The sequence below is a fragment of the Schistocerca piceifrons genome, chromosome 3, assembly GCF_021461385.2.
Source record: "Schistocerca piceifrons isolate TAMUIC-IGC-003096 chromosome 3, iqSchPice1.1, whole genome shotgun sequence".
NCBI classification, from domain to species: Eukaryota; Metazoa; Arthropoda; class Insecta; order Orthoptera; family Acrididae; genus Schistocerca; species Schistocerca piceifrons.
This window is the reverse complement of record NC_060140.1, coordinates 886827638-886851981: the sequence shown is the minus strand read 5'-3', so window position 1 is coordinate 886851981 and position 24344 is coordinate 886827638. Positions and strand designations below refer to the sequence as shown.

At 42.7% G+C, this 24344-nt stretch overlaps 1 long non-coding RNA gene and 1 other non-coding gene across 2 annotated transcripts; both read right to left on the bottom strand.

Annotated features, from left to right (window-relative positions):
* Nucleotides 1–8233: 8233 nt before the first annotated feature.
* Nucleotides 8234–8307, bottom strand: Trnat-ugu. The gene has a single exon. It is a non-coding gene; the product is annotated as a tRNA-Thr (tRNA).
* A 2677-nt stretch (nt 8308–10984) lies between these two features.
* Nucleotides 10985–23117, bottom strand: LOC124787892. The gene is made up of 2 exons (XR_007016031.1): nt 22985–23117; nt 10985–11268 (listed from the first exon to the last, which is right to left on the bottom strand). It is a non-coding gene; the product is annotated as an uncharacterized LOC124787892 (long non-coding RNA).
* Nucleotides 23118–24344: the final 1227 nt, after the last annotated feature.

Below are 24344 nucleotides of genomic sequence, written 5' to 3'. Positions count from 1 at the left end.
TGTGGAACTTAGGTTTGAATGAAAAAGAGTCTACTTGATTTGTGAAAACAGCTGCACGCGATAGAAAAAAACTAATAACAGCTCTGAAAACAACGCAAAAAACTACTTCATGAGTAGCAAAAATTACGTAAACGTCAAAAATCGTGTTGTATAGTGGTGTAATAAATCCGTTTGAAAACAAATGATTGCGGATTTGTTCTGCAAGGACATTACGAAAATGTATGGAAACTGTATCAGTTGTGTGACAAGTCAGTCTATTCCATTCCCCGTGGGGACAGCAACTGCAGTTCGATTCCTCGTGACAGCGTCCATCGTCAGACTAACAGCACTTGTTTGGCGGTAGGAGAAAGTACACGGCTTCCACTGTTGTTATGCTCCCGAGGCGGGCTATTACGCATCCTTGACAGTGACCGGTTTGCACTTCGCTGGTGGCGAGGGCAGGTCCTCGTGTGAACTGGTTATAACTGGCAGGTCCACCTGGCTGTTGCAACAGCTTCAGCCTTACGAATCACGTGTAGGCGTGGCCCCCCTCTTACAGAAAGCCGCAATATCGTGGGACCTGTCTGGCAATTATTGCGCCCGAAGGGAGAAAACGGTGACCGATTGAAACTAGTAACAGCGAGCAGTTCATCTACATCTGCATCTACATCTACATCCATACTCCGCAAGCCACCTGATGGTGTGTGGCGGAGGGTACTTTGAGTATCTCTATCGGTTCTCCTTTCTATTCCAGTCTCGTATTGTTCGTGGAAAGAAAGATTGTCGGTTTGCCTCTGCGTGGGCTCCAATCGCTCTGATTTTATCCTCGTGGTCTCTTCGCGAGATGTACGTAGGAGGGAGCAGTATACTGCTTGACTCCTCGGTGAAGATATGTTCTCGAAACTTCAACAAAAGCCCGTACCGAGCTACTGAGCGTCTCTCTTGCAGAGTCTTCCACTGAAGTTTGTCTATCGTCTCCGGAATGCTTTAACAATTACTGAATGATCCTGTAACGAAGCGCGCTGCTCTCCGTTGGATCTTCTTTATCTCTTCTATCAACCCTATCTGGTACGGATCCCGCACCGGTGAGCAGTATTCAAGCAGTGGGCGAACAAGTGTACTGTAACCTACTTCCTTTGTTTTCGGACTGCATTTCCTTAGGATTCTTCCAATGAATCTCAGCCTGGCATCTGCTTTACCGACGATCAACTTTATATGGTCATTCCATTTTAAATCTCTCCTAATGCGTACTCCCAGATAATTTATGGAATTAACTGCTTCCAATTGATGACCTGCTATATTGTAGCTAAATGATAAAGGATTTTCTTTCTATGTGTTCGCAGCACGTTACACTTGTCTACATTGAGATTCAATTGCCATTCCCTGCACCATGCGTCAATTCGTTGCAGATCCTCCTGCATTTCAGTACAATTTTGCATTGTTACAACCTCTCTATATGCTACAGCATCATCCGCCCCCGGTAGCTGAGTGGTCAGCGCGACGGAGTGTCAATCCTAAGGGCCCGGGTTCGATTCCCGGCTGGGTCGGAGATTTTCTCCACTCACGGACTGGGTGTTGTGTTGTCCTGATCATCGCCATTTCATCCCCATCGACGAGCAAGTCGCCGGAGTGGCGTCAAATTGAAAGACTTGCACCAGGCGAGCGGTCTACACGACGGGAGGCCCTCGTCGCACGGCATCCGCAAAAAGCGTCAGTGAACTTCCAATGTTATCCACAAGGTCATTTATGTATATTGTGAATAGCAGCGGTAGTACGACACTCCGCTGCGGCACACCCGAAATCAGTCTTACTTCGGAAGACTTCTCTCCATTGAGAATGACTTGCTGCGTTCTGTTATCTAGGAACTCTTCAATCCAATCACACAGTTGGTCTGATAGTCCATATGCTCTTACTTTGTTCATTAACAGTTACCATAGTTTGGAGCCACTAGATTAGTCTCGGGGTTTCAATCTCAGTCAGGAACCTTCGGACAAGGTCAGCCTTTGGTCGCCGTTTGTTTAATGATCTCTCTGTTGTTTCGACAACACGAGTGGCCAGACACTGTCAAAGATTTATCCTCCACCACTGATCGTGGACTGTGGATGGTGGATCTCTCACAGTTGCCATGTACTGGTGCTGCCGAAACGCCATAAAATCACAAAGATCATCAAAGGAACTCATCCGAAGATCACAAGATGAAAGACAGCAGACAATAAGTCAAAAAGGGACCACATATGTCTCAAGTATTTTGTACTGTGTCAAAGGTCAAGGGCGGGTGCTTGCAATCCAACCAACATGAGCTCGACATTATGGTAAGAGAAGTTAATGCAGTACCTCACTTCTGTGTATTACTTGTTTTTAATCTCCTCAGAAAAGTCTTTTTTATTATTTTAAAAGATCGTTTAATTAAAAGGGAATTTTTACTAAGCCACTTTTATAAACTTTGCCAACTCTGCGTCCAGGAGTCGCGCGCCTGATCTTGAGAAGTGTAAATAACATATTTAACCTGCATTTTATCCAGTCTGACAAAGCATTACTTGGTACCCATCTGCTTCTGCTTTTTATAGATATGAAAAGTAATTTTCATTTTTCTTCATGGTCAAATGTTTGAGTAGAGCGAAGACAAGAGTCCCAAGAAATTACACACTAGATTTTTCTCCGAATTTTCGTAGGCACACGAAGAGCGGGAAATTGACAACTCTGGTGTCAAACTGACCTGCGTGTGGTCTAATTTTGCAAAAAAGTAAACAGGGTAATTAAGAAAAATTTAATCAGTGATTCGAGGGAAACTTACACAATGGATGTTTGCTCGAATTTTCATAGTGAACTGTGTCTGGTCCGGTGATCCAAGCTGAACGTGTGCTTTTACAAAAGTAATGGTGCAGGACGAGCTGATGAAATGCTCGTTACTTTGACAAAATATTAAGTAAGTTATCCTTGTAGTAAACCACCGTGCACAAAGACAATGCCGATACAGTGAAGTGAACCAATTGGGAATACAACTCGGTATATTTATTTTTAATGGTTTGCCTAACCAGAAAAAGTTGCAAGTCTAGTTAAACATATTGAAATCTAATTTAAGCCTGAGATTAACAGTTATTTATTTACGTATTTCCAACATGCAGTCAGAGAAAGACCAGCAACTTTGCTAACATAAATAGTGTATCGTAATTCCGTCATAGTTGCGTTTTATTATGCTGACGACTAGTTTCGAACCATTAAGTTCAATTTCAAGGCAGGCCTGTTAAGCTGCACTAACAGTGCTTGGCTAGGCAACAATCAGTTTACACGTGGGTAATATACACATAATAGTCACGTGGAATGTCAGACCAATTTCACAATATAGATGTGTTCACAAAATGCAGTTGAACTAAACTAAAGACAAGTGCTGAAGACAGCTCCCTAGAGCTCTATCAGGTTTGCCAGTATGAGGTCTAGTTCACGAGAAATCAAATTACAAAATAAGCTGAAACTTCCCTGTTTCCTCTTGATCTATACTAGTATGTTTTAATAATAGTAGAATACCAATTGATATTTAAATATGTTTTATTTCATGCTTTCTGAACAAAACATGAAGGTAAAAAAATAAAAAAAAGCCAATCAAAAGTTTTGTAACATTATTTGTCTAAAAGTGTGAAATGAAATACAACAGATAAACATTTGACCCTCCTCATTTGCTCTACATGTTTTCGAGCGTTATTCACAGGCACGTCAAATGTTTCTCTAATGTATTTTATTTCTTACTTTTAGACAAATTATTTCATTAAGCATTTGAGAGACTTTCAGTTTTTTATTATGTTGTCTTGTAAGTTAAAAGTTGACACATAAAATAGATATTTTCGTCTATAGTTGTGATGATACCAAATGGTGGTCAATACCGGTGTTGGATAGAAAAACGTTTTCCAAGATTTAATCAACGAAAATATTAAGTGTGCAAATAAAATAAAAGAGAAATGTTAAACTTGATTGCGTCGTAAATCCAAAATATTTTCAATTTCAAATTACACCAAATTACACCATAAGCTGAAACTTCCCTGTTTTCACTTGATCTATAGTGGTATGATATTAATAATAGTAGAATACCCATTGATATTTAAATATGTTTTATTTCATGATTTCTGAACAAAACATTAAGGTAAAAAAATTAAAAAACAAACAGTCAAAAGTTTTGTGACATGATTAGTCTAAAGTTGCATAATTTTAATATTTTTGTACACTCTTGACTATCTAGTAAAGGCCCTTAAGTCTGCTGTCAGCGACATAATAAAATATTCATACTGTATGATACGCACTACACATATATACTTTATCATATTCCAACAAAATATATGGGGAATGCCCTCAAAGATGGCAGTAATGTACTAAGAAAACTGGTGGCTTGAGAAACTAATGAATATGTTACTATGTGCAGAAGTGCAGTAGATACAAGGAAAAGAACAGGGAACATGTTATTATAGTTAAGCCTGTGTACTTATTATTTAAGGAATTCATGCTTTCTTTCATTACAGTCACAGCTCACCTCAAATGAGAGATGTGACTATGTGCATACCTTGTGCAACGCATGAAAAGAAAATAAAATTTCTTGTGGATCACGGTTAAGCACACCACACATATATAGGTTATTCAGAAACGTGTCTCAGATTGTCAGATGAGCACTGCCCAAAAGTAGAAAAGAAGTCTAATAAACACGAGTCCCAAAACAAAGTGTGGAAATGTCAAACGTTCTAAGTGCTATTTTCGCACCAAACCAGTTTTCAGTGCTTTTATGTTCTCGGTACTCTTTTGCATATTCCTCGATTTGTTCCAAGTGCCAAATCAAGGAGAAAATATTTCCAACATTCATTATTAGTTGGCGCCTGTTCTTTGTTCCCTCTGGAGTTGCAGTTGCCACGCGTTAAGATCTCTAACATTTAGTTTTTGATGATGTTTATCGTTAGCCTGGGATGGTTTGAGGAAATACACAAGTTTTTGGCGAGTGGGCGCAGAGTTTTTAGCTGTACAGTGTTTTTTTTTTTATAGAGAAACGATGAAATATAAGCAAGACATTTGTTACGCAAAATTTACGCAATATTGTTTAGTCAGTTAAAGGTATGAACCGATTCCATTTAAGTCCAATCCAGGAGGTGCTAAGTGTGGTGACCACCCAGTCTCCCACATCCTTCAGTCCTTTTCCTCAGAGAGTCATGAACCCCTGAGTACAGACTTTGTTTGAGTTTAAATACGCTGTTGAAATATCGTTGTCAGTGCAGACGTGCAAGTTCTACAAGCGTAGTGTGAACGAAGTGTCTCATACTCATCCTCAATAGCTATAAAAGTTCTTATTCTGAAAGAGAATAGGTACATGTCAGTATGCTGAAAAGAATAAAGGCCATGTCCAATATATGGCACGCCATTCTTCATTTGTAAAACCAGCCTTGTTTATCAGTTGGAATACAGAAAGAGCTTCCTCAACAACACAGGGAGCTGTACAGTAAATTTAGCAACATATGATCCCGAGAAGGGAGCTGTCTAAGAAACAGATGTCAGTACTAGAAGATTTTTTTCATTGAATTCAGTATTGTCATTCTCGTATAAAAAATTCAAAAGATATGAGAAAAGGTTTTTGTGAGTAGAGTTCAACTAGTTAAAACGTTAATGCTGTATTTCTGTGCTTCTACTATCGTAAATAAAATGTAGTGTCTCAGTATTAATGGCACTTCAAACAAAAACTTTTTTTATCGGCACTTAGAACTAATCAGTACGCAGGCATGGCACATAGGACGCTCTTAACATATTATTTATTTTCTAATTTGTCTCATAATTTTTTACAGTGATGAGTTGAGCAGCATAATTTTGTGCTATCAGGAAACTTTCTCAATTTTTTGCATACAAATAGATCATGCATACAAAGAGATAAATTGTTTTTTGATTATCCTGCCAAATTTGAAATTTGACATTTCCACTTCTCAAATACTTTCCGAGATATGAACCATTATGCCTTATGGTAACCGTCTGTCGACGCTACAGCGGGTGTTAAGTGTGGTGACCACTCAGTCTCATACATCCTTCACTCCTCCTCAGAGAATCATGAACCCTTGAGAACATACCTGTTCCCCCTTACATTTTGTCACGTACGTGGGGAAGATGCTCCTGTAACGCGTGCACGTTCTCCACGAGTGCGCAGTACGTGAATGGCTTTAAATGACCCCATAGCTAGAAACCTAAAAGATTTAAAGCAAACTGAACGGGGGAGCCATGCCTGAACCTCCAACTACTTCACGCTCAGTAAACAATAATGTCAGGCGCTGTTATTCGAGGCGTAAAGCATGAGACTCTGTCGGGCATTTAGCTAATTCGTCATCGTTTTCCGAGGATAACATCCTACCACATCGAAGGTAATTTGTCACAAGAAATTATTGACAAAAAGCACCTGTTAATTGTTCCGGTTAAGTATCCGGCCCTTAGAGTCTGTCAGCTACAGTTCCTCCCGACAATCAATTCTAAAGCAAAAGTAGTGGGGGTAACATGTACAAATCACTGCCAAGAATGGCAATGACAATTCACTCAGCTACAACAATTTTGATAGGGACTTACACTCCTGGAAATGGAAAAAAGAACACATTGACACCGGTGTGTCAGACCCACCATACTTGCTCCGGACACTGCGAGAGGGCTGTACAAGCAATGATCACACGCACGGCACAGCGGACACACCAGGAACCGCGGTGTTGGCCGTCGAATGGCGCTAGCTGCGCAGCATTTGTGCACCGCCGCCGTCAGTGTCAGCCAGTTTGCCGTGGCATACGGAGCTCCATCGCAGTCTTTAACACTGGTAGCATGCCGCGACAGCGTGGACGTGAACCGTATGTGCAGTTGACGGACTTTGAGCGAGGGCGTATAGTGGGCATGCGGGAGGCCGGGTGGACGTACCGCCGAATTGCTCAACACGTGGGGCGTGAGGTCTCCACAGTACATCGATGTTGTCGCCAGTGGTCGGCGGAAGGTGCACGTGCCCGTCGACCTGGGACCAGACCGCAGCGACGCACGGATGCACGCCAAGACCGTAGGATCCTACGCAGTGCCGTAGGGGACCGCACCGCCACTTCCCAGCAAATTAGGGACACTGTTGCTCCTGGGGTATCGGCGAGGACCATTCGCAACCGTCTCCATGAAGCTGGGCTACGGTCCCGCACACCGTTAGGCCGTCTTCCGCTCACGCCCCAACATCGTGCAGCCCGCCTCCAGTGGTGTCGCGACAGGCGTGAATGGAGGGACGAATGGAGACGTGTCGTCTTCAGCGATGAGAGTCGCTTCTGCCTTGGTGCCAATGATGGTCGTATGCGTGTTTGGCGCCGTGCAGGTGAGCGCCACAATCAGGACTGCATACGACCGAGGCACACAGGGCCCACACCCGGCATCATGGTGTGGGGAGCGATCTCCTACACTGGCCGTACACCACTGGTGATCGTCGAGGGGACACTGAATAGTGCACGGTACATCCAAACCGTCATCGAACCCATCGTTCTACCATTCCTAGACCGGCAAGGGAACTTGCTGTTCCAACAAGACAATGCATGTCCGCATGTGTCCCGTCCCACCCAAAGTGCTCTAGAAGGTGTAAGTCAACTATCCTGGCCAGCAAGATCTCCGGATCTGTCCCCCATTGAGCATGTTTGGGACTGGATGAAGCGTCGTCTCACGCGGTCTGCACGTCCAGCACGAACGCTGGTCCAACTGAGGCGCCAGGTGGAAATGGCATGGCAAGCCGTTCCACAGGACTACATCCAGCATCTCTACGATCGTCTCCATGGGAGAATAGCAGCCTGCATTGCTGCGAAAGGTGGATATACACTGTACTAGTGCCGACATTGTGCATGCTCTGTTGCCTGTGTCTATGTGCGTGTGGTTCTGTCAGTGTGATCATGTGATGTATCTGACCCCAGGAATGTGTCAATAAAGTTTCCCCTTCCTGGAACAATGAATTCACGGTGTTCTTATTTCAATTTCCAGGAGTGTATTAACGAATAAAAGGATTAATACAGATACTGAGCTTTCGAGGTAATAAATATTTGCACAGGCTGAATAATTTAGTTTCTTGGAATGACGGATGATTTTGAAATAATACACTGCAAAATCAGCTGACTACAGCAGTAGCTTTCATAATTTTCGATTGCGACTACATCTCGGTTAAATAATATTGTGAAATTACAATGAAATGAAAACCCTTAGCTGCTTACAGGCGTTGACATACGTCAACGGGGCAGATGAAAATGTGTGCCCCGACCGGGACTCGAACCCGGGATCTCCTGCTTACATGGCAGACGCTCTATCCATCTGAACCACCGAGGACACAGAGGATAGGGCGACTGCAGGGATTTATCTCTGGCACGCCTCCCGCGAAACCCACATTCTCAACGTATTGTCCCGCACTACATTCGTAGTGCCCCCGCCCATTATACTCATTACTCGCGGCGCGTTGCCGATTCCCGTAAGAGTTCGGGCACTGTCTGTGCATTCGCACGGAAGAAGAAGATGGTCAAGTGGCCGGTGAGCCTTAACTATATGTATACATGAAGATGGTATCTGTTCTTTCGGACATCTTACTGTATACAAATAATATTGTATCATGTCTACTGATGCAAATATTACCCAAAATTACTGAATTTATCATGTTTAAGTCATTATGTTTAATAATGCTGACAGAACATTTTTAATACGACAAAACGTACTGTGAGTACCGTAACACTGAAATGAACACGATTCATAGACGTCGCAGGACACCAGCAGCTATATTTACAAATTTTGTTTTTAGATGAATTTAATTAGATCAGAAAATCATTCATTCAAACTAATGAAATTCTTTATGAAGTACTGTGCACCAAGCGATCGACACACGATGATAATATAGAAGCATAAACGATTTTTCTTTCAATATTTACGTTGTTTACTGCTGAATTCAAATTAAATGAAATTAAATAATTAGGTTCAAATAAAAGAATACTCGGCTGAAAGATTGTTTTAATGGAAAGTATCTGTTAGTTAATTTAGATTTGCTCATGATTTTTTCAAAGGGACAACATTTTATTTAACTGTGTTAATTCTCTTACATATTTACTGTAATTGGTCATGCAAATAGGAATTTTGGAATCAGGAACCTATCACAGGTAATAATGCAATAGGTTAAAAATGTAATATATCACTGAATGGGATTTACAATGCAAATTACTAATCACTGTAAGTATCCCTCTCATAGACTCGTGCAGCTGCCGCCGTCGAACGTCGTAATCTTGTGGAGAGGTTGAAACTTCCTGCAGATTAAAACTGTGTGCCGGACCAAGTCTCAAACTCGGGACCTTTGCCTTTCGCGGGCAAGTGCTCTACCAACTGAGCTACCCAAACACGACTCAGCCCCCACCTAACAGCTTTAGTTGTGCCAGTACTTCGTCTCCTACCTTCCAAACTTTACAGAAGCTCTCCCGCGAACCTTCTCTGGAAACATCCCCCAGGCTGTGGCTAAGCCATGTCTCCGCAATATCCTTTCTTTCAGGAGTGCTAGTTCTGCTAGGTTCGCAGGAGAGCTTCCCCCTCCAATTGCGCAACGCTACGCGCTGTTCACATCCAACTGCCCAACACTATAATAGCGAATATTGCAACAATGAGTCCAACCAGCCACAAACTGCATATAGCACAGTCAGTGATTTTCATACACAGCGTTACGTGGCGTTACCAACATGAAAACTTGAGCCGCCATCAGTGGTGGATATGGGGAGAGAGAAGCCAGAGTTTTGATATGTTAATATGAGCGGACGATTGGACGTGTGTCCGCCAGAAAAAGGAAATTTGTAAAGATGTGCCTGACAGTAGTTAGTGCCTTCAGTAGTTAGAATCTTTTATTTAGCTGGCAGTATTGGCGCTCGCTGTGTTGCAGTAGTTCGAGTAACGAAGATTTTTGTGAGGTAAGTGATTCATGAAAGGTATGGGTTATTGTTACTCACGGCCATTCTTTTGTAGGGATTATTGAAAGTCAGATTGCGTTGAGCTAAAATATTCTGCGTCAGTTTAAAGATGATCAGAATAAGTGAAGAGAGAAATCTCTGAGTACGTTGAGGTTTACTCAGCTGTTTCTGTATCAAATAACGTAAGAGTTTTTCCAGCACTGTCATTCTTAATTTTCTAAGGGGACGCTTCAACAGTAAAACTGTAGTAGAGGAATAGGTAAATGAATAAATGTTGTTGTGGTCTTCAGTCTGAGACTGGTTTGATGCAGCTCTCCATGCTACTTTATCCTGTGCAAGCTTCTTCATCTCCCAGTACTTACTGCAACCTACATCCTTCTGAATCTGCTTAGTGTATTCATCTCTTGGTCTCCCTCTACGATTTTCACTCTCCACACTGCCCTCCAGTACTAAATTGGTGATCCCTTGATGCCTCAGAACATGTCCTACCAACCGATCCCTTCTACTGGTCAAGTTGTGCCAGAAACTCCTCTTCTCCCCAATTCTATTCAAGACCTCCTCATTAGTTACGTGGTCTACCCATCTAATCTTCAGCATTCTTCTGTAGCACCACATTTCGAAAGCTTCTATTCCCTTCTTGTCCAAACTATTTATCGTCCACGTTTCACTTCCATACATGGCTACACTTCATACAAATACTTTCAGAAACGAGTTCCTGACACTTAAATCTATACTCGATGTTAACAAATTTCTGTTCTTCAGAAACGCTTTCCTTGCCATTGCCAGTCTACATTTTATATCCTCTCTACTTCGACCATCATCGGCTATTTTGCTCCCCAAGTAGCAAAACTCCTTTACTACTTTAAGTGTCTCATTTCCTAATCTAATACCCTCAGCAACACCCGACTTAATTCGACTACATTCCATTATCCTCGTTTCGCTTTTCTTGATGTTCTTCTTATATCCTCCTTTCAAGGCACTGTCCATTCCGTTCAACTGCTCTTCCAGGTCCTTTGCTGTCTCTGACAGAATGACAATGTCATCGGCGAACAAATAAATAAGTGAACATCTATTTTATATAAAATTTTATTTCAAAAAGACAACGGAGAAGAAGACAAAAAACGAACTAGGCGTTTCTAGAGCGGCGTTCCAACATAGTCCCACATGTCCACACTCAGCGGTAGAAGTATGGGTAGGGGAAGGCGGAGTAGGGGCCGATCGCGGGGTAGCCAAAGGCGCTGTAGGCGTAGGGGGCGGCGTAGGCGTAGTAGGCCTCCGCGCCCTTCAGGGTCTCCTTGGCCTTCTCCTGGGCGAACACGGCCGCCACCAGCAGCACCACCAGCACAGAGCACACCTGCAAAACACAGAACACATCGTGTAGCAGCAGCCGAGTTACATAGAGGATACCAGTAAACCTAATTGACTCGTTAATGAGCCTTGTCAGAGGGTAAAAGATTGGGTCCTGGCTAAGGGAAGGTGATAGTAAGCTTTGTTTACTGTTGCATTTGTCCAGTCTGTAGGCACTGTCAGGTGTATTACAATACAGGGTGTAACAGGCATAAGTGCAAATATTTTTATATGTGGTATTCATGTGTACAAACATCAATGCGCTGGTTGTTTTTCTCTGCACCGAATAGTCTTCCTGTAAACACAACACAGAATTTATTACCTGATGTTGTCTGCACGGTCGTACCTGCACCACTAAGTGGACTACCCCTGTCAGATAGGCTCACCATTCTGTGTCCCTGCATCACCACTTTAACACCTGGCCTAATGGCTCTGAGCACTATGGGACTTAACATCTGAGGTCATCAGTCCCCTAGACTTAGAACTACGTTAACCTACCTAATCTAAGGACATCACACACATCCATGCTCGAGGCATGATGCGAAACTGCGACCGTAGCACCCGCGTGGTTCCGTACTGAAGCGCCTAGAACCGCTGGGTCACAGCGGCCGGCCACCTGAGCTAATGCCCCGCGGAAAATAAACATTAATGCCTTGCTCTTACCACGTGCTGTTAGAGATACTACGCAACCTAAAACATACAACTTGTAATGGCTGTAATTATTAGTCTGCATATGACGTACATACTGATGTAATGTTCTTCAGTGGATGGTTCTCAGTCGCCGATAGAAATATCTGAACTGTGAAATATTCCATGGGTCAGGCAAGAAGACAGAATATCATCATTCTTGGTCATTGTAATAACACAGGAAGCAACAGGCGAAGCAGATGAGGAAATCAGCGTAAGAATAAAAGTGAATGTACATGCCTTTGCAAAAGATTAGCGTTAATTGCTGAAAATCTAGATGAGCTGAAAATAATGACAAGAAAGCTATTTCAAAAAGCAAAGGCATTCAAATTAGATGTATGATGAGAAAACAGAACTCATGGCGGGAGCCGAGCTAGCCGGGTTGCTTGTTACCGCACTGAGAAATTAGAACGAAATCTGAAACATTAATGGTTAACAGCGAAAGCTTCGTGTTTAGAAACGATAACTGCTGTATCCTGTCCGTGTGCCTACCATCTGACAGTGGCGCCTGCAGTGCCAGCAACACGTGTTGCAAAATACTGTTGTGTAGATCAATACTATACCGCTCGCTGTGTGGCTGGTACTTTACATGGACGAAGCAGCTACAGCAAACAAAATCTTTGGTTGTAACTGTTAAACGATGACATGTCTATCTATAACTGCTTATCAGCGTAGATGGGCGGTAAACGCTACTCTTACCATGATCGTGGCCATAATCATCATCATCCTCATTAGCAGGATGCGGGATATCTGGATGGCTCGTGAAAATTTTGTACCTACTGATAAAAAAAACGGTCATGCAGTCTTTTTTGTACTCTCAGAGGCTGTCTTATGGTAATCCAAGAAGGAGATGAAACTGAGGGACAAACGGCGCTATTCACTTAATGTTAAGTCGGGACAGAATAGTCAGCTCATTCTGACAGTCGCTGGTAGTGTGAACTTCTGAATTTTCTGTGAATCTGGCTTTACTGATAGGTTTAAAAGCATTTTGCTTCTCCTAAGACAAGCGCCAAAAGCGGCATGCACAGACCGACTAAGATAACCGTTCACTGTGTGTACTCTGTCCAGGACTGGCATGGAAGTGTGCAGTAGATAGAACCAGCTGTCAGATTTCTTAATCCATACTTTGATCTGTGGAATATAAATGTTCCTTTACAGACACGGTAGACTGGCATGTAGCGATTTCTCTGATTTAATATCTACAACACCTTAGAGAATAAATCAGATGACGAAACAGTTACTGAATTGTGATAGTGTCACGTTCAGCAGCATTGTGGGTGGGTTCTGTCTGTTGTTCAAGAAGTGGAAAAAAATAACGTCGGTAGACTTCCGAAAAGCTTACATCAACATTGCGTCTATACTCCACAAGACGCCTTACAGTGTGTGGTAGAGGCTAATTATGTACGACCTACAACCCCCCCCCTCAACCCCCCATCCCCAACCCCGACCCCCACCCCCCACTCATCCCAATTTGTATTTCCACTTGCGAACGGTACGTGGGAAGAACAGTGTTCGGCAACCTTGCATATGAATTCGAATCTTCTCTTTTACAAAAAAATTGTTCAAATTGCTCTAACAAGGGAACCTCCCCATTTCACCCCCCTCAGATTTAATTATAAGTTGGCACAGTGGATAGGCCTTGAAAAACTGAACACAGATCAATCGAGAAAACAGGAAGAAGTTGTGTGGAACTATGAAAAAAATAAGCAAAATAAACAAACTGAGTAGTCCATGCGCAAGATAGGCAACATCAAGGATCATCTGAGCTCAGAAGCACCGTGGTCCCGTGGTTAGCGTGAGCAGCTGCGGTACGAGAGGTCCTTGGTTCAAGTCTTCCCTCTAGTGAAAAGTTTAATTTTTTATTTTCAGACAATTATCAAAGTTCAGGCACTCACACGTAATCAACTTCGCTCTCCAAAATTCCAGAACATGTTCAGATTTGCTTGGACACATGCAGGATTTGACGGTCTACACGGAAAAATTTGAAAACGTTAAAAACATATGTTTTGACAGAGCACAGGGAAAACTGTGCGACTGTGAAACTGTTGCATTCATTTGTTGCAGTTTATGTGACAAACTCTTATGTTTTCATCACCTTTTTGGGAGTGATTATCACATCTACAAGAAAACCTAAATCGGGCAGGTACAAGAATCTTTTTACCCATTCGCCAAGCGTACAAGTTAGGTGGGTCGACAACATATTCCTGTCATGTGACGCACATGCCGTCACCAGTGTCGTATAGAATATATCAGACGTGTTTTCCTGTGGAGGAATCGATTGACCTATGACCCTGCGATCAAATGCTTTCGGTTCCCATTGGAGAGGCACGTCCTTTCGTCTACTAATCGCACGGTTTTGCGGCGCGGTCGCAAAACGCAGACACTAAACTTATTACAGTGAACAGACGTCAATGAACGAACGGACAGATCATAACTTTGCGAAAATAAAGAAAGAGAACTTTTCATGCGAGGGAAGACTTGAAGCAAGGACCTCTCACTCCGCAGCTGCTCACACTAACCACGGGACCACGGCGCTTCTGAGCTCACGGTATCCTTGATGTTACCTATCTTGGAAATGGACTACTCAGTTTGTATATTTTGATTATTTTTGCATAGTTCCACACAACTATTTCCTGTTTTCTCGATAGATCTGTGTTCAGTTTTTCAAGGCCTATTCACTGTGCCAACTTATAACTAAATCTGAGGGGGGTGCGATGGGGAGGTTCCCTTGTAAGCACTATGAGACTTAACATCTGAGATCATCCGTCCCCTAGACTTAGAACTACTTAAGCTTAACCAACCTAAGGACATCACATACATCCATACCCGAGGCAGGATTCGAACCTGCGACCGTAGCAGCAGCGCGGTTTTGGACTGAAGCGCCTAGAACCGCTCGGTCACAAAGGCCGGCTTCCCTTTTACATTCATGATGTTTCCGTGAGATATGCACTATCTAGCATTTGTAGACTTAGAGAAATCTTTTGACAATGTTAACTGGAATACTCTCTTTCAAAATCTGAAGGTGGCAAGGGGTAAAATACAGGGAGCTAAAGACTATTTACAATTTGTACAGAAACCAGATGGCAGTTATGAGAGTCGGGGGACTTGAAAGGGAAGCAGTGGTTGGGAAGGGAGTGAGACAGGGTTGTAGCCTATCCCCGATGTTATTCAGTCTGTATATTGAGCGAGCAGTAAAGGAAACAAAAGAAAAATTCGGAGTAGGAATTAAAATCCATGGAGAAGAAATAAAAACCCTGAGGTTCGCCGATGACATTGTGATTCTGTCAGAGACAGCAAAGGACCTGGAAGAGCAGCTGAACGGAATGGACAGTGTCTTGAAAGGAGGATATAAGATGAACATCAACAAAATCAAAACGAGGATAATGGAATGTAGTCGAATTAAGTCGGGTGATGCTGAGGGTATTAGATTAGGAAATGAGACACTTAAAGTAGTAAAGGAGTTTTGCTATTTGGGGAGCAAAATAAGTGATGATGGTCGAAGTAGAGAGGATATAAAATGTAGACTGGCAATGGCAAGGAAAGCGTTTCTGAAGAAGAGAAATTTGTTAACATCGAGTGTAGATTTAAGTGTCAGAAAATCTTTTCTGAAAGTATTTGTATGGAGTGTAGCCATGTATGGAAGTGAAACATGGACGATAAATAGTTTGGACAAGAAGCGAATAGAAGCTTTCGAAATGTGGTGCTACAGAAGAATGCTGAATATTAGATGGGTAGATCACATAACTAATGAGGAGGTATTGAATAGAATTGGGGAGAAGAGGAGTTTGTGGCACAACTTGACTAGAAGAAGGGATCGGTTGGTAGGACATGTTCTGAGGCATCGAGGGATCACAAATTTAACATTGGAGGGCAGCGGGGAGGGTAACAATTGTAGAGGGAGACCAAGAGATGAATACACTAAACAGATTCAGAAGGATGTAGGTTGCAGTATGTACTGGGAGATGAAGAAGCTTGCACAAGGTAGAGCAGCATGGAGAGCTGCATCAAACCAGTCTCTGGACTGAAGACCACAACAACGACAAGGCACTGTCTGATCAAAAGAATGAGGACACCTACACTTGCTGTAGTGTGTATCTATCCTTTTCCTTTATGACGGCTTGTCCAGAAACCATTGCTCACAGATGCTGCTTATGATAGAGCGATTGTCTCTGAACTTTTCCTCTACTATATGCAGTAAACAATTCTGCAAAATTTGTTCATATCTTTCCGCATTTAGCATTTTCTTAATCGCAATAAGGAGGCCACACCGTAACCCCGAAAATACCATGATACCGTAACACCTACTTCTTCGTATTGCGCTACTGGCACTACACATGATGGCAAGTAATGCTCTTCAGGCATTCGCCAAATCCAAATTGGTTCATCGGTTTGCCACACTGTATACCGTGATTCAGCAGCCCAAATCGCTCATTTCCAGTCATCCGCTGTCACATGGCGTGTCTCGTTGTAACACCTCGAGCGTCGTGTAGCACTGAGTACAGAAATGTGTGACTCATGAGGAGCTGCTCGGTCATTGTATACCATTCTTTTTAACTCCTTACGCACAAGCATTCTGCTGTCTGTACTGTAGGCAGCACTTTGGAACTCACGAGAGTTTCCTTCCGTTGATTTGATGTCATTTTTCACAACCACCGTCGGCGGCGCTCGTCAATCCCTGCCATCAAAACATGAGGCGTCCCTGTCTTGGCTTAGCTTTGAAGTACGTAGCAGGTAATTTATATTCAGCGATGCACGTGTGTGCGTAAGTAGGTACGTTTCTTCTTTAGTTCGCATATGGTAAGAGAGAAAAACCACTATTAACATACACTGGTAGTGATGCAATCTCTGTTGCCTTATTCTATGAATGTTATGGGAAATTTACGATGTAACGTACTGTTCTGCTAGTTGCAGAATGTTTGGGAGTTAAATACCCCTTGACACCACAGTTGTTTAATAGTTACTTAAGTGATCTAGCTTGTCGCTGTGTGCATCATATCAGCGACCAAACAGCTACGAGTACATACCCATGCTTTTATCGCATACAGGGTGACAAAAATGAAACTGACCTAACTCTTTTTCGGATTTAGTTGCAACATTATCTAAGTGGCAAAGAATTCATTAGGTAACACGTTCTAACATTACAAAACATTCTTCGGGTGGAAGGTAGTTTGCTGAAAAATATGACAAATTGTAGATAGTAATCCTTAGTGTCAGATCATTATATAAAAAAAAGGATCTCCACCTTTACTCTTAAACTTTTTTTTGGTTTTACATTATTGAAAGCTGTCAGACAACCTACACTGGTTAAGTAGTGCCAGTTTTTAGATAAGATATCGGTATGTTTGAACAGTCACTTTTTCATTCTTTCAGATGAGTCTGGTTCAGCCTGCCCAAATACGTGAACAACCGCTGAATAACGTCCATACTATCGTCCCTGAAAGTTGATTATCCTAGAAGTAAGGGTATCGGTACATGTATTCTACTGATGGAGGTATCAGAACGGTTTTCGGTTCTAGCTTTCGACTCGGTCGTTTCCGGGCCAGGGTACTTTACCTAAGATTGTTTTATTTATCCTTCTCTATCGTTCTTGAAAGTTTGTAACATTATCACAGGATCACCATCTTTATAAAATTTCCTCGGTGTTCATGTTTGAACTCGGTGTTTCGATGATATTCACCATCCTCTGCTCAGGGGCTTATTGCTGGGAACGAAGTGTTTGTGTAGGCTACGTCTCCTTAACCTACCATATTTGTGGAATGACTTACCCTATGGCGGGATTTGCATCCGAAAATGTGGGAATCGGAAAATAAAGCAGTTTCTAGCGCCCAGCCCCAGGCTCCGTTAACTACAATCACTGTATGATTTAAATTTAGTAGTGTACGGACGATATTCGACAGCTTTTTAAATTACAAAGTCCTCGTAAGACGAGTTATGAGATACAATATTCGAATTTTCAGAGGAGTTCTTATATCCTATTGTAAGACTACGTTCCGCTGTCGCTGAATTTCCCAAGTTTCTGTACTGAAACGACTTTTATGTCCAATACAGCGCACAGACACGTTTCGGACTGCATACCCTAAGTAATTTTTGTGACATTTACATCGTATGTTGCAAACGCTATGTATAAAAAAAAGGCAGTGTTCAACTGAAAGCAGCATTTGTGTAATTTTCCGCGGCCGTCGAAACAATGATGTGATACCACATCTATCTAGTATGGGTACCAGTTTTTGCGGGTATGCCGCAGTTGGAAGCTGGATTATAAACGAAAACCAGTTCTTAGCGTCCAAGAGAGGTTATTACAGATGGAGCACAAGTTCGGATTGAGAAAGACTGAGAAAGTAAATTGGCTGTGTCCTTTCTAAAGAAACTGTCCCGTTATTTAAATATGATCACTCAGGGAAACCACAGGAAAACCTAAATATGGATGCCCATACGGGGATCTCAATCACCGTCTTCCCAGATGCAAGCCCAATGACTTTCCACTGCGCCACGTCGCTCCGTCGTAGAATGGAATATAATCTAGTGCGATTTATATGAGTTTTTTTCTGAAAATCTACTTCACATGTTTTGAAATGGACTGCACATTATCGGCGTTCTATCGTAGTTCTATGTGTCGACGTATTGAGTACATGACAGCTTGAAGACACAGAAAAAAATTTTTGTACGTAGCTGCGGTCGCTACTTTCTCCGAACGCAGATTTATAGTTTTCTGAACATATACTTGCAGAGAATCGTTCCCGAAACAGGTTCTGCAATATAAATGGCATCATGACCCATCGGAAAAATGGAAGTTATCGAAAAACGTAACTAGATGATTGTCATACCTTGCCACGTTACCTGCTTTTCCAAAGAAAGTAGCAAACGGAATGAAATGTGTTTATAGAGTAAAAACATATGTGGCGCACACATTTCCTAAAAATATACAGACAGCGTATATAGCATGTACGAGAGTCTCTTACAAAGTCTTTTTAATGAAAATTTTACGCGAAGTTGATTGTATACTGTATAAACTGTGTCTCTTACTGATACAAGAATAGCTGCATCCTTGAGGAAGAAAGATAAGGCCGTCCGCAAAAGTAACATGGTGCTCTCAGATGTTTTTGTTGTCTTCGGTCCGAAGACCACTTCGATGCTGCTTATTGCGCTGCTGTAGCCTCTACAGAATTCATCTACGAATAAATACAATAACCTACATCCATCTGAACGTCTTTACTGTACTCATATCTTGGTCTCCCTCTACAATTTTTACATCCCACACTTCCCTCCAATTCTTAAACGAAATTTCTTGATACCTCAGAACATATCCAATCAACCGACCCTAACCTACATCCATCTGAACCTCGTTACTGTATTCATATCTTGGTCTGTCTCTACAACTTTTACACCCCACACTTCTCTCCAGTACTAAACTGACAAGTTCTTGATGCCTCAAAACGTGTCCTAGCAACCGATCGCTTCTTTTAATCAAGTTGTGTCACACATTTCTTTTCAACCTTATTCGATTCAGTATCTCGTCAGTAGTTACGCGATCTACCAAAAATGGTTGAAATGGTTCTAAGCACTATGGGACTAAACATCTGATGTCATCAGTCCCCTAGACTTAGAACTACTTAATCCTAACTAACCTAAGGACATCACACACATCCATGCCCGAGGCAGGATTCGAACCTGCGACCGTAGCAGCCGCGTGGTTCCGGACTGAAGCGCCTAGGACCGCTCGACAACAGCGGCCGGCCGCGATCTACCCATCTGTTCTTAAGAATTCTTGTATAGAACCGCATTTCAAAAGCTTGTGTTCTCTTCTGGTCTGAACTGCCTGTCATTCATGTTTCACTTCTATACGAGGCTGCACTTCAGGCAAATACTTTCAGAAAGACTTCCTATTGCTTATAATTTACATTCGGCGTAAAAAAATTCCTGTATTTCTGAAAAGACTTCCTTATTATAGCCAGTCTGCATTTCACATCCTCTCTACTTCGGCTATCATCGATTACTTTATGATCTTGCGTCCGGAAAATTTCTTTTAAAGATTTTCGACGCAACATCGGGCCACGTCCAATACCTCTTTCTTGTCAAGCCAAAGGTTGTCAAAGGTACATCCCATGGGGCAGTTGGAACGTGGTAGAAGATGTTCCACGCCCTGAACTTCAGCGTAGTCGTATTTGTTGCCTGCTTCGTCTTTTAGGTCCCATTTAATTAGATTTGTTTTGACAGGCGCTACAAGTATTCTGATGCGAGTCATTCAATTCGTTCAGCTTGATGCACTACCGCTGGGCATCTCTTGTGAGCCAGGGTAATCCTTCGGGGATCATATAGCTAAGGGATCTCTTGCGCGATTTAAGTCTGATAGGTTCGCATAACGCAATGTGTAGGGGGACGCGCCGCGCCTGTCGAAATTCTATTTAAATTTTTCTTTGTGTTGATGAGCAGCTCTTTGGGATTCAGTGTCTGAGAATCTGACCCCTTTATGTGGCTTCCCAAGTGATATGGGTTTCATGCACGCTATTCTTAGCCTGCATATGTCGTTTAGGCTTGTACTGACTTTTTTGGCATGTGCGGATGTGAAGCGTACGGGACACGCGTATTCCACCGTGGAAAAGCAAAGTGCTTGGGCCGCTGTTCTTAATACAGTCAGTCTGGCTCCGCATTTACTATTCGATAGTTGCCTCAAGATGTTGTTCCTGGCCGTAGTCTTTTGGCGGGTCTTTTCGCAATAATATTTGTATGTCAGTGATTTGTCCAACACGACAGCTAGGTATGTTGTTTTGTCTCTACGTTCCAGATTATCATCAGTTATTATGCTACCTCAATAGGAGAAGTGAACTATTATTTTTAGCGTCTCATTTGCTAATCTGATTCCCTCAGTGGCACCTGATTTAATTCGATTACATTCCATTGCTCTTGTTAATTCTGTTGATGCCCAGGAAATCTTTCCAAGACACCGTCCATGTCGATCAACTGCTCGTCCAAGTCCGTTGCTGACTCTTACACTCTACAGTCGCAGGTTCGAATCCTGCCTCGGGCATGGATGTGTGTGATGTCCTTAGGTTAGTTAGGTTTAAGTAGTTCTAAGTTCTAGGCGACTGATGACCTCAGAAGTTAAGTCGCATAGTGCTCAGAGCCATTTGAACAATTTTTCTGACTCTTACAGAATTACAATGTTATTGGCAACCTGCTAAGTTCTTATTTATTCACTCTGAAATTCAATTCCTTCTCCATTTATTTCTTTGATTTCCTTCACTGCTTTTTTAATGTACAGATTGAATAACATCGGGGATAGGCTACAACCTTCTCTCACTCCGTTCTCAAATACGGCATTCCTTTCATGTCCTTCGGCTCTGATAACTACAGTTTGGTTTTGTACAAGCGGTATATAACATTCCGGTCTGCTTTTTTTTTTTTTTATCCCTGCTAGTTTCAGAGTTTCAAAGAGTCTCTTTGAGTCAATGTTGTCAAAAGCTTCCTCTAAGTCTACAAGTGCTACAAACGTAGGTTCGTCTTTTCTTAACCTGTCGCCTAAGATAAGGTGTAGGGCCAGTATTGCCTCGCGTATTCCTAAATTTCTCCGGAACCCAAACTTCCCTGAGTTCAGCATCTGCCCATTTTTCCATTCTCCTGTAAATAATTCTTGGCAGTATTTTGCAGCCACGATTAAGTAAAGTGATAGTTTGGTAATATCCACTCATACGAGCACCTTATAGAGATCAGAAATCCTGGTTTCATTTTATATTGTAATCACTTGAAGTTAAAATGGAGATCCATTGGAATAAATGGTATCGAGTAAAAACAGTGTTCATTCTCCCCCTTTCCGAATTAAGATTTTAGGTCCTGACCAAACTTCCACAGACATACTATATTTATCAAGACTATCTTCAGTCGGCTTGGCAATCCAGTATAAATTCGACTTCGGTATTTGTCATTTTCGAAAAATGGTTCAAATGGCTCTGAGCACTATGGGACTTAACATCTGAGGTCATCACTCCCCTAGAACTTAGAACTACTTAAACCTAACTAACCTAAGGACATCACACATATCCATGCCCGAGGCAGGATTCGAACCTGCGACCATAGTGGTCGCGCGGTTCCAGACTGAAGCGCCTAGAATCGCTCGACCAAAACGTTCGGCGTCGTTTTTAAATATTTGAAAATAATCTTCTCTATTTCAGCCTTGCACCTACTACGGTTGTTGTATCCGCACAAAATTTTTTTTCCTGAATATTAAATCATTTGAGAAGTTTGGGTGACATTTATCCAGGAGTTCCAGAATTATCCTTACGTGTCACTCTTCCCTCCCGATTTCTTCATCCCCTCTCACTTTGCTTGAGTTCTCCCTTTCCCTCTCGGAGAGTGTCCTGTTGCATAGATCTTTTTTTTAGATAATAAGCAATCTATTGGTTAAAATTACTCTAAAAATCCACAGTTATGCTTGACATGCCACCACTTCCTATAGAACCTCTCACCTCTAAAATTAATATCTGTGCTGTCACCAATTCGCCGACTAACCTCGAAAACTATTGATGCTACAGTAATATATTTAGTTTTACCTATTTTTACTTGTCACGTCCTTCACACTCCCATCCGACTGTCTAAATGTGCTTGGAACGTTTTATCCCAACTGTTAATTTTTTAGCATACGAAGTTACATACAGGTAAGTGTCAAATATGATTGCAGTTGCTCCATGCATTCAAGAGATACGCTGGAAGGGACACACATACACATAACCACTGTGGCAGAGCGGTTCTAGGCACTCCAAGCCGCAATCGCACGACTGCTACAGTCGCAGGTTCGAATCCTGCCTCGGGCATGCATATGTGTGATGTCCTTAGGTTAGTTAGGTTTAAGTAGTTTTAAGTTGTAGGGGACTGATGACCTCAGGTGTTAAGTCCCATAGTGCTCAGAGCCATTTGAACCATTTGAACATACACACACACATACACACACACACACACACACACACACACACATATCCCTTTTTGTATGTGTGATTTAGACAGGAGAGGACAGAGCGCCTAGCGCAGCAGAGATCGCCACTTACGAAAGCCTTCATGGTGACGTCGGTTGCCAGCGGCGGTGACAGCGATGTGACTGATGCCCCTCGAGGCTACGGCGGCGTTTTATAGGGCTGTGCCGGCCTTGGTGGCTGCAAGTTTGGCGACGCGCGCCTCCCCTGGACAACGCCCGTTCCGCGTCAGCGTATGTGCCGTATGTGTTAACTTAGGCCCGACCCGGAGATTCTGAACGAGCGTTGGTGTCACGGCGCGCCTCGAGCCACAGGTCGATGTCCCCGGTCCCTGCCTTAACCGACATCGTGCGGCGGTGCACCTTGCTGTTATGCGACCGATTGCACGCGTATCGCGAACATCATGCTTCATGTAGTTCCACACTTAAGTATGTAGCTGTAGCTGCATGTACTATTAATCTATTTGGAGGCTCCATCCAGGAATATTTATTACGAGGGTGAGTCAAATGAAAACCTTAAATATTTTTTTTAAATATTATTTATTGTGCAGAAGTGCTACAAAGCCGGATCACTTTTCAACATAATCTCTCCCACACTCAATGCAAGTCCTTCAGCGGTTACAAACTGCATAAAATCCTTTAGAAAAAAAATCTTTTGGTCGTCCGCGCAACCACTCATGCACGGCGTGGTGTACTTATTCATCAGAACGAAACTTCTTTCCTCCCATTACGTCTTTGAGTGGTCCAAACACATGGAAATCACTTGGGGTAAGGTCTGGTGAGTATAGTGGATGAGGAAGACACTCAAAACGCAGGTCTGTGATTGTTACAACTGTTTTACGGGCAGTGTGGGGCCTTGCATTGTCGTGTTGCAAAAGGACACCTGCTTACAGCAATCCATGTCACTTTGATTTGATTGCACGCCGCAGATGATTTTTTAGGAGATCTGTGGTGACAGTGGTCCCTCTAGGCATATAATACCCCAAAATGACGCCTTTTTTGTCCCAAAGGAGAGTCAGCTTAACCTTCCCTGCTGGTGGTTCTGTTCAAAAATTCCTCAATTTTCTGGTTTTGGTGATGGAGAAATGGCGCCATTCCTTGCTCACTCTCTTCGTTTCCGGTTGGTGGAAGTGAACCCAGGTTTTGTCCCCAGTAACGATTCTTGCAAGGAAGCCATCACCTTCAAATTGCCGAAGAAGTTCTTCACAAGCAGCAACACGTCGTTCTCTCATTTCAGGAGTCAGCTGCCGTGGCACCTATCTTGCAGACACTTTGTGAAACTGGAGCACATCATGCACAATGTGGTGTGCTGACCCATGACTAATCTGTAAACATGCTTCAATGTCATTCAGTTTCACTCGGCGGTTTTCCTTCACTATTGGTTCAACTGCTGCAACGTTCTGTGGAGTCACAACTCGTTGTGACTGACCTGGACG